The sequence below is a fragment of the Dermacentor silvarum genome, chromosome 10, assembly GCF_013339745.2.
Source record: "Dermacentor silvarum isolate Dsil-2018 chromosome 10, BIME_Dsil_1.4, whole genome shotgun sequence".
NCBI lineage: Eukaryota > Metazoa > Arthropoda > Arachnida > Ixodida > Ixodidae > Dermacentor > Dermacentor silvarum.
The window spans coordinates 102,281,570-102,289,806 of NC_051163.1; positions in this window are offsets into that span (position 1 = coordinate 102,281,570).

The window sequence follows — 8,237 nt, forward strand, 5'->3', positions numbered from 1 at the left end:
GTGAGATCTACGATTTTTTGAAGCGCGCGTGCCGCTGCTGGAGGCGGCCATTTTGGCTTTCTACTTTGACGATCGCGAAACTTCGGAGTGCGTTGAAAAATAACCGCCGTGAGGCAAAAATGGGAACTGCTTAGAAAACAATAATATAGTTTTCCTCCTTCACGTCCGATGGTGCAGTGTGTCCGTGAGCGGCGCGGAAGGTATCGAAGGCGGCTTTTCAAACTATCGATAGCGGGCTAACGATTCCCGGGACGTTTGGTTTTTTTTTTTTTTTTTTTCCAGGTCAATCCGATTCACCCACGTGACAAATGAGGTCACGTGATCACTGTTGCTGGAGTTCTTGCTTTCCGTTCGAGATCCAGTCAACATGAGCCACAGACTAAGCCTTAATTGTGCATCTAGCCACTGTAAAGTACTGTACCTTACTTGTGCCGTGCCTTCGCGTGCTGGCTCCAAGACAACCGGAAGTAGATGACACGACGCCCGCAGGGGCGTCTGCGTCGGCAGGCGTTTGGTGTGTGGCGACACCACGGACCCGAGCACACGAGGGTTGGACCCTCCCGCGTGTAGCCGTGCGTGGCTTAGCCGTGTCCGGGGAAAGGGGGATCCTGGGGGTTGAGCTGATGCCGGGTGTTTGGACCTTTAAGGCCCCTCGGCGGAGGCAACACATCCCTTTGGCCTCTGCTTCACGTAGACGGCACCCCCGGACTGACCCACCCGGGGGGAATCGGTAGTTGCCCTTTCCTGTCCTTCTCTCCCAATCTTCGTCTTTCTCTTTCACTTTCAATCTTTCCTGTCCTCTCTTTATTTTCCTTTTACTTCCGATTTCATGGGCAGCAAGGGTTAACCTTGTGCATTATATCCAGCCTTGGGTATAGGTATTTGGTTATAGTGGGGATGCACCGTTGGCGTGCACAGAACTGAATAGTTTGTCCTGTGTCGTCCCCTAGTTGGGCTCCATGGTGGGTGGCGGCCATCCCTGCCGAATATAGGAATCTCTTAATGGAATCCAATTTCCCCCCACTACCTGATCGCTCCCTCAAGAGGGGGCGCACCGATGAAAGCTTCAATTTTTTCATGCAGCCGAAAGAAATATTCCCAAAGTACCACGTAATCCACAGTCAGCATGAAACCAAGACAGTCCGCACAATATCTCCTTTTGTTGTGTCAAAATCTTTGACAGAATCGCTCGGCCCAGGCTACAAAGTAACTAAGATGGGAAGCGGCGACCTTCTTCTTGAAGTTCGAGACAAGACCCAGTACAGCAAATTAACAAAACTCATTGCTTTTGGAGACATTCCCGTATCAGTGGGCCCACACAGATCATTGAACACTGTCCGCGGTGTCATCTCTGAAGATGACCTAATTGACCTTAGTGAGAGCGAGCTACTCGAGGGGTGGCAAGATCAGAATGTAGTAAAAGTACAAAGAATAACCATCAGGCGCGATGACAAGCAAATCCCGACGAAACACATAATCATTACCTTTGGAACAAGTAACCTACCAGACTCAATAGAAACTGGATACTGCAAACTCCGTGTACGGCCATACATCCCGAATCCGCGCCGATGCTTCAAGTGTCAGCGGTTCGGGCATGGTTCGCAAACCTGCCGAGGGCGCACCACCTGTGCAAAATGTGCATCCAATGAGCACCTATCTGACTCCTGCACTTTCACCACCCGCTGTGCTAACTGTGACGGAGATCACCCCGCGTACTCCCGTTCATGTCCGTCTTGGAAAAAAGAGAAGCAAATCATTGAACTCAAAATCAAATTTAATCTGTCGTTCCAAGAAGCACGCAAGCGTTTCTCTATGCATAACCAGTCTAGTCCGTCCTACACCGATGTGGCGCGCCGGGGGGCAGCGCCACGTCATTCGGCGGCCGCTCAAGTCACACGGAGTGTGACGGCAGCCACACCATCAGCCCCCCCGGCTGGAGCAGCCAGCGCTGTTCCGCCCCCTGCTAAGGAGGGCCAGCAGACCCGCGGGCCTGCCGGACCCAGGGCCACTGCCCGTGCAGATAGGCCCGAAACCCCCGCAAACGTGCCCGCTGAGCGGGCACTATCCACCGCCTCAGATGAGGTGATGGATACACAAAAAACACCGGCGTCTCAGACGCCCAAAGAACGGCGCAGCTCCCTCGAGCGCGCCGGGAAGAAAGGGAAAACCCCCATCACGGGGCCTGGAAAGGCCTCGTGAGCTAGCTTAATTTACCTCTCAGACACACAGCACAAAACACATATAAAATGGATACACAGATACTGCAGTGGAATGTTAGAGGTTTACTCCACAATCTTGATGACATTCAGGAACTCCTTCACAAGTTTAATCCAAGGGTGCTGTGTGTCCAAGAAACCCATCTTAATTCTTCTCATGCGAACTTTCTCCGGCAGTATGCCATTTACCGAAAAGACCGCAACGACGCCCTTGCCTCGTCGGGCGGTGTGGCCATAGCAGTAAATAAAGGTGTTGCTTGCCGGCAAATACAGCTTAAAACGCCTCTGGAGGCAGTTGCTGTCCGTGCAGTACTCTTTAACAAGATGGTAACAATTGCTTCACTATACATCCCCCCGAACTACCACCTATCAAAAGCAGAATTTCACAGCTTCATCTATGAACTGCCCGAACCTTATGTTGTCGTTGGAGATTTTAATGCACACAACACCCTTTGGGGAGATTGTCGCTGTGATGCTAGAGGGCGCTTAGTAGAAAACTTCCTCCTCTCTACAGATGCATGCCTACTAAATAAGAAAGAGCCTACATTTTACAGCGTGGCAAACAAAACATATTCATCTATCGATTTAAGCATCGCATCTAGTACACTCGTGTCATACCTAGAGTGGAACGTGATTAAAAATCCATATGGAAGTGACCATTTTCCTATCGTCCTAAAATTAACAAAAGCTGATGAGTGCTCTCCACGCGTCCCCCATTGGAAAGTCGAGTCAGCCGACTGGAAGCGGTATGAAGAACTCACGCGCATAAACTGGGAAGACATCTCTACGCTTCCTATAGATGATGCAGTGGCATATCTGACGGCATTTGTTGTTGATACGGCGTCAATATGTATCCCCGAAACAAATGGTTCACCTTCCAAACGACGTGTTCCCTGGTGGAACGATGAATGTAGGGAAGCGCGAAAGAAACAAAATAAGGCTTGGAATCACCTCCGCGACTCTCCGACTACAGAGAATCTTATCAGCTTCAAGAAAATAAAGTCTGAAGGAAGAAGAACACGCCGCCGTGCCAAAAGGGAAAGCTGGCAAAGATACATATCTAGCATAAATTCTTATACAGACGAAAGAAAAGCTTGGAACAGGGTAAACAAGATAAAAGGCCGTGAAACTCATCCTCTACCATTGGTGAATACACAAGGAGAAACTCTTGAGGCCCAAGCTGATTCTCTAGGGGAACATTTTGAGCACATTTCCAGTTCATCCCATTATTCAGACACATTCCTGAGACACAAGCGACAAGCAGAGCGACTGCCTCTGGATCGGAAAGGAGACAGAAATGAACCTTACAACCGTCCATTTAACATGGCAGAATTTCAGGCTGCACTAAATTGTTGTAATAAATCGGCCCCTGGAAACGATCGAATAGTTTACGAGATGATAAAACACTTACACCCCGAAGCACACAAAACACTCCTATCGCTTTTCAACGCCATTTTCTCTGCCAGCTATATTCCGTCCGCCTGGAAGGAAGCAATCATAATACCTATTCTTAAAGAAGGCAAGGACCCGTGTTCGGCCAGCAGCTATAGGCCTATAGCCCTGACAAGCTGCTTATGTAAACTCTTTGAGAAAATGGTGAATCGACGCCTGATCCATTATCTTGAAATCAACAAAATAATAGACCCCTTGCAGTGTGGTTTTAGGGAGGGTAGATCCACAACTGATCACCTTGTTCGCATCGAGGCGAATATACGGGATGCCTTCGTGCACAAACAGTTTTTATTATCGGTATTTTTAGATATGGAGAAGGCATACGATACAACTTGGCGTTTTGGAATTCTCCGTGATCTGGCTGCAATGGGAGTCCGAGGCAACCTTTTGAGAGTGATTCAAAGCTATCTATCTAATCGCACGTTCCGTGTTAGGGTTGGTAATATCCTATCTCGTCCATTTACTCAAGAAACGGGCGTACCACAAGGTGGTGTACTGAGCTGTACTCTATTCGTTGTGAAAATGAATTCGCTCAATACCGTCTTACCTAGTACGATGTTTTATTCGGTGTATGTGGATGATGTACAAATAGGTTTTAGATCATGTAACATTTCTATCTGTGAGCGACATGTACAACTTGGGTTAAACAAAGTAAGTAAATGGGCTGACGAGAATGGATTTAAACTGAACCCTCAAAAAAGCACTTGCGTTCTTTTCTCGAACAAGAGAGGTATACTACCTGACCCCTGTATTCATCTTAATGGACAACGGCTATCTGTGAGCCATGAACACAAATTTTTAGGCCTCATTTTAGACACTAAATTAACATTTATCCCCCATTTAAAATATCTGAAAGCGAAGTGTCTGAAGACAATGAATCTACTGAAGCTATTGTCCCGGACATCTTGGGGAAGTGACAGGGGATGCCTTTTAAACCTCTACAAAAGTCTCATTCGGTCGCGCCTCGACTATGGGGCTATAGTATACAACTCCGCTGCACCTAGTGCTTTGAAGATGCTGGATTCCGTTCACCACTTAGGTATCCGTGTTGCTACAGGTGCCTTCAGGACTAGTCCTGTAGAAAGTCTGTACGTTGAATCAAACGAGTGGTCACTACATCTCCAAAGGACATACTTAAGCTTTGCCTACGCCCTGAAGGTTAAATCAGATAGTCAGCATCCATGCCATTCTACCATTCGCGACATGTCCGCGGCCAGGCTGTTCCGTAACCGCCCGGCCACTAGGCCTCCTCTGTCACTTCGGTTGGAAGCACTGTCAGAAGAATTAGGCGCCCCTCTTCTGAAGAATGTTCTAATGGCTCCTACTCGGCTGCCACCACCTTGGGAGTGGCAGAATATACAGTGTGACATTTCTTTTGCTGAAATACCGAAACGAGCACCTGATACACGTATACATTCACATTTTCGTGAACTTCAGGATAAGTATTCTTGTGCTGAATTCTATACAGACGCTTCGAAGTCTCCTGCTGGTGTTGCCTATGCAGCTCTAGGACCATCGTTTTTAATATCTGGTACATTAAATCCACATACAAGTATTTTTACGGCAGAAGCGTACGCGATACTCTCTGCAGTTAAACACATAAAACAGATGAACCTCGCAAAAGCTATTGTGTTCACGGACTCATTGAGTGTAGTCCGAGCTCTAATGAGCGTACGAAAAAACAAGAACACTGTTTTTAACGAACTATATGCATTGCTGTGCTCAGCTTATACGGTTAAACAAGTCATCGTTCTATGCTGGGTGCCTGGCCATAGTGGCATAAAAGGCAACGAAGATGCTGACGAGAACGCTACCTCAGTAGTTTTTAGCAACGCCGACAGAAACATACCAATTCCAGCCACAGACCTCAAACCATATTTACGTCATAAGCTGAAGAAGCACTGGCAGAAACAGTGGGATACCCAGGTATCCAATAAACTGCATTTTATCAAACCAAAATTAGGGCACTGGATATCAGAGAAAACAGCACGATACAAAGAAGTGCTCCTCTGCCGATTAAGAATAGGCCATACCTTCGGCACCCACTCTTACCTACTGACAGGAAGTGATACTCCGTCATGTCGAAGGTGTGGCGACACCCTTACAGTGCTCCATGTCCTCATCCAGTGCAAGGAAATAGAAAGGGAGCGTAACAAGTACTTTTATTCTGCATATCGCCAGCATATCCCATTTCACCCAGCATTTTTTCTGAGCAACGAACCACTTTTTAACATAAACACAGTTTTTAGCTTTTTAGATGAAATTAACGTCTTAGAAATCATTTGGCCAGGTCATGCGTAGCACAGCCTCGTCTTCGAGGCTGTAGCCGCAGTGACATAAGTTCTTATACCACATGCCTCTCAGCTCTCTACTTCAAGAGCCCTGTGGAGGCAGTAGTCCTTGTATGTCATTTATTATATCACCTTTTCGTAGTGAAACTTTTATGCTCATTTTTATTTTATCATGAATCATTGTCATTCTATTTTACGCTGTTTACAGCGACCCGTTCTTAGGCCTCTTTACAGCCACATAACATGTACATTAGCAACTCAATTAAATCACTTCATTCATAATACATAAACATTTTATTACCATATGTCATGGCGCTCTTTGGCCATAACTGGCCCTTGCGCCATTAAACACCACACATCATCATTAGATGACACGACGTCCCATCGTGGCACAGAGCCAGTGAAGGCGGAGCTTAGCCCCGATCGCTCGGCGAGCCAGTGGAGAAAAAGCATTGCTATGGAGGAGGGAAACTTGTAATCGTCCGTAGCTCTCTTAATATGAGACGCTTCACAGAAATTGTGGTGCGAATGTTTTACTGCAGCTGTACCCTACGAGTCTACAAAATTTTTCCGAACCGTTTCAAGAACCCTTTAATTTAACGCAGAAAGAAATGATGTCCGGAAAGTTGTGTCAGCGTACTCAACAAGAGCAGGATGACGTTAGCGCGGGCATCTTGTGCTGACATACCCCGGTAATTAATATGGTACACTACGGCGCCATATATTCACGCCTTTGGTCATGTACGGAATATGCCTGTACTTGTACCACGGAAGTCAGAGTTTCACGACTTTGGAGGAGAACCCCTTGAAAACACCTTGAGCTGGCTAAGCTTAATTTACGAAACATTTTGTGTGCAGAACTTGGTGTATTTATGTCTCATGCTACAGGATATGTTTTACGGTTCACGTTAACAATTTATGTCTCGAACGAACCCAAATATGTCTATAAGGGTCTTTCCACCCCCTCACCCCAAGTTGAAGAGGGTGCAAGCCGTTTTACAGCGTAAGATGTTATTATGGTGTCCTCCGCCGACGGTGTCTGGTGACCGTAACCGCTATCGCCGGAAATGCGAAAAAAAGTACCCGATTCCAGCCGGGATGCAACCCGGGCCCACTGCGCAGGAATCAGATGCTCTACCATTGAGCCACGCAAGCGCTTGCTATCATATCAGGTAGCGGAAAAAATGCCCTATAAACGCGCCCTAAGCAGGCGCACAGAGGACGAGATGTGATTCATACGAGGCGCGCAGTCAACGCGATCCCGAGCCTCCGCCAGCATGGTGGCGCCATCTAGTTAAGGCGCCTAAACGTAGAGCTACGTGCGCGGCTACAACCAGGCATCATCGGGCTAAGCAGACTGCTGTGCAGAGAGCATTACAAGTCGCAGCCCGCCGTCGACGCCGGGCGGACAGTTCAGATCGTTCTCGTCAAAACGAGGCGAAGAGACTGTCGCGATCGCACCCTGTTGTGCGTGGTGCCGAAATTAGAGCGACTCGATCTTGAGCCGCTCCACCAGCTTACGTTGTGACTGTGCTTAAAGCCCCTCTATATAAAAGTAGCGCCATTCTTAGATGTTGCCGCCACCGCGCTCACCACGGCATTTCCTCCTCGCCGCCTCCTGTCGCCCCAGCCTCCTCCACTCCCCCATTGGCCAAACCGTGTCACGTGGAAGCACGCGTTGCGCTTTTGTATATTTTTTTCTTTCCAGCGCGCTCCGACCGCCATTCTCGGACATGTGCGACGAAAGTGTACGCACAAACGGATCAAACGTGTTAGGGACAAGAACTTCGTTGTGATGGCATGCTGCTGCGCCTTCAGTTGCCGCAACCGACAAGGTGAGGGCAAAATGCTTTTTTTTGTTTACCATCCGGCGAGCGCAAACGCTTGCTGTACATTTGGTATTAGCGCCGTCTCGCATCGTCGCGTTGCTATACTTCCAAAACAGTATTAAGGCCATGCACTTACAAGCTGCCGTGGTTGCTCAGTGGCTATGGTGTTGGGCTAGCTGCTGAGTACGAGGTCGCGGGATTGAATCCCGGCCACGGCGGCCGCATTTCGATGGGGGCGAAATGCGAAAAAACCCGTGTACTTAGATTTAGGTGCAGGTTAAAGAACCCCAGGTGGTCCAAATTTCTGGAGTCCCCCACTACCGCGTGCCTCATAATCAGATCGTGGTTTTGGCACGTAAAACCGCATAATTTAATTAAGGCCAGTTACCGACTGACGAAGCAAAATCGCGCCACTAAAACTGCTCCGGAGAGCGCGATCGAAGTTTTCC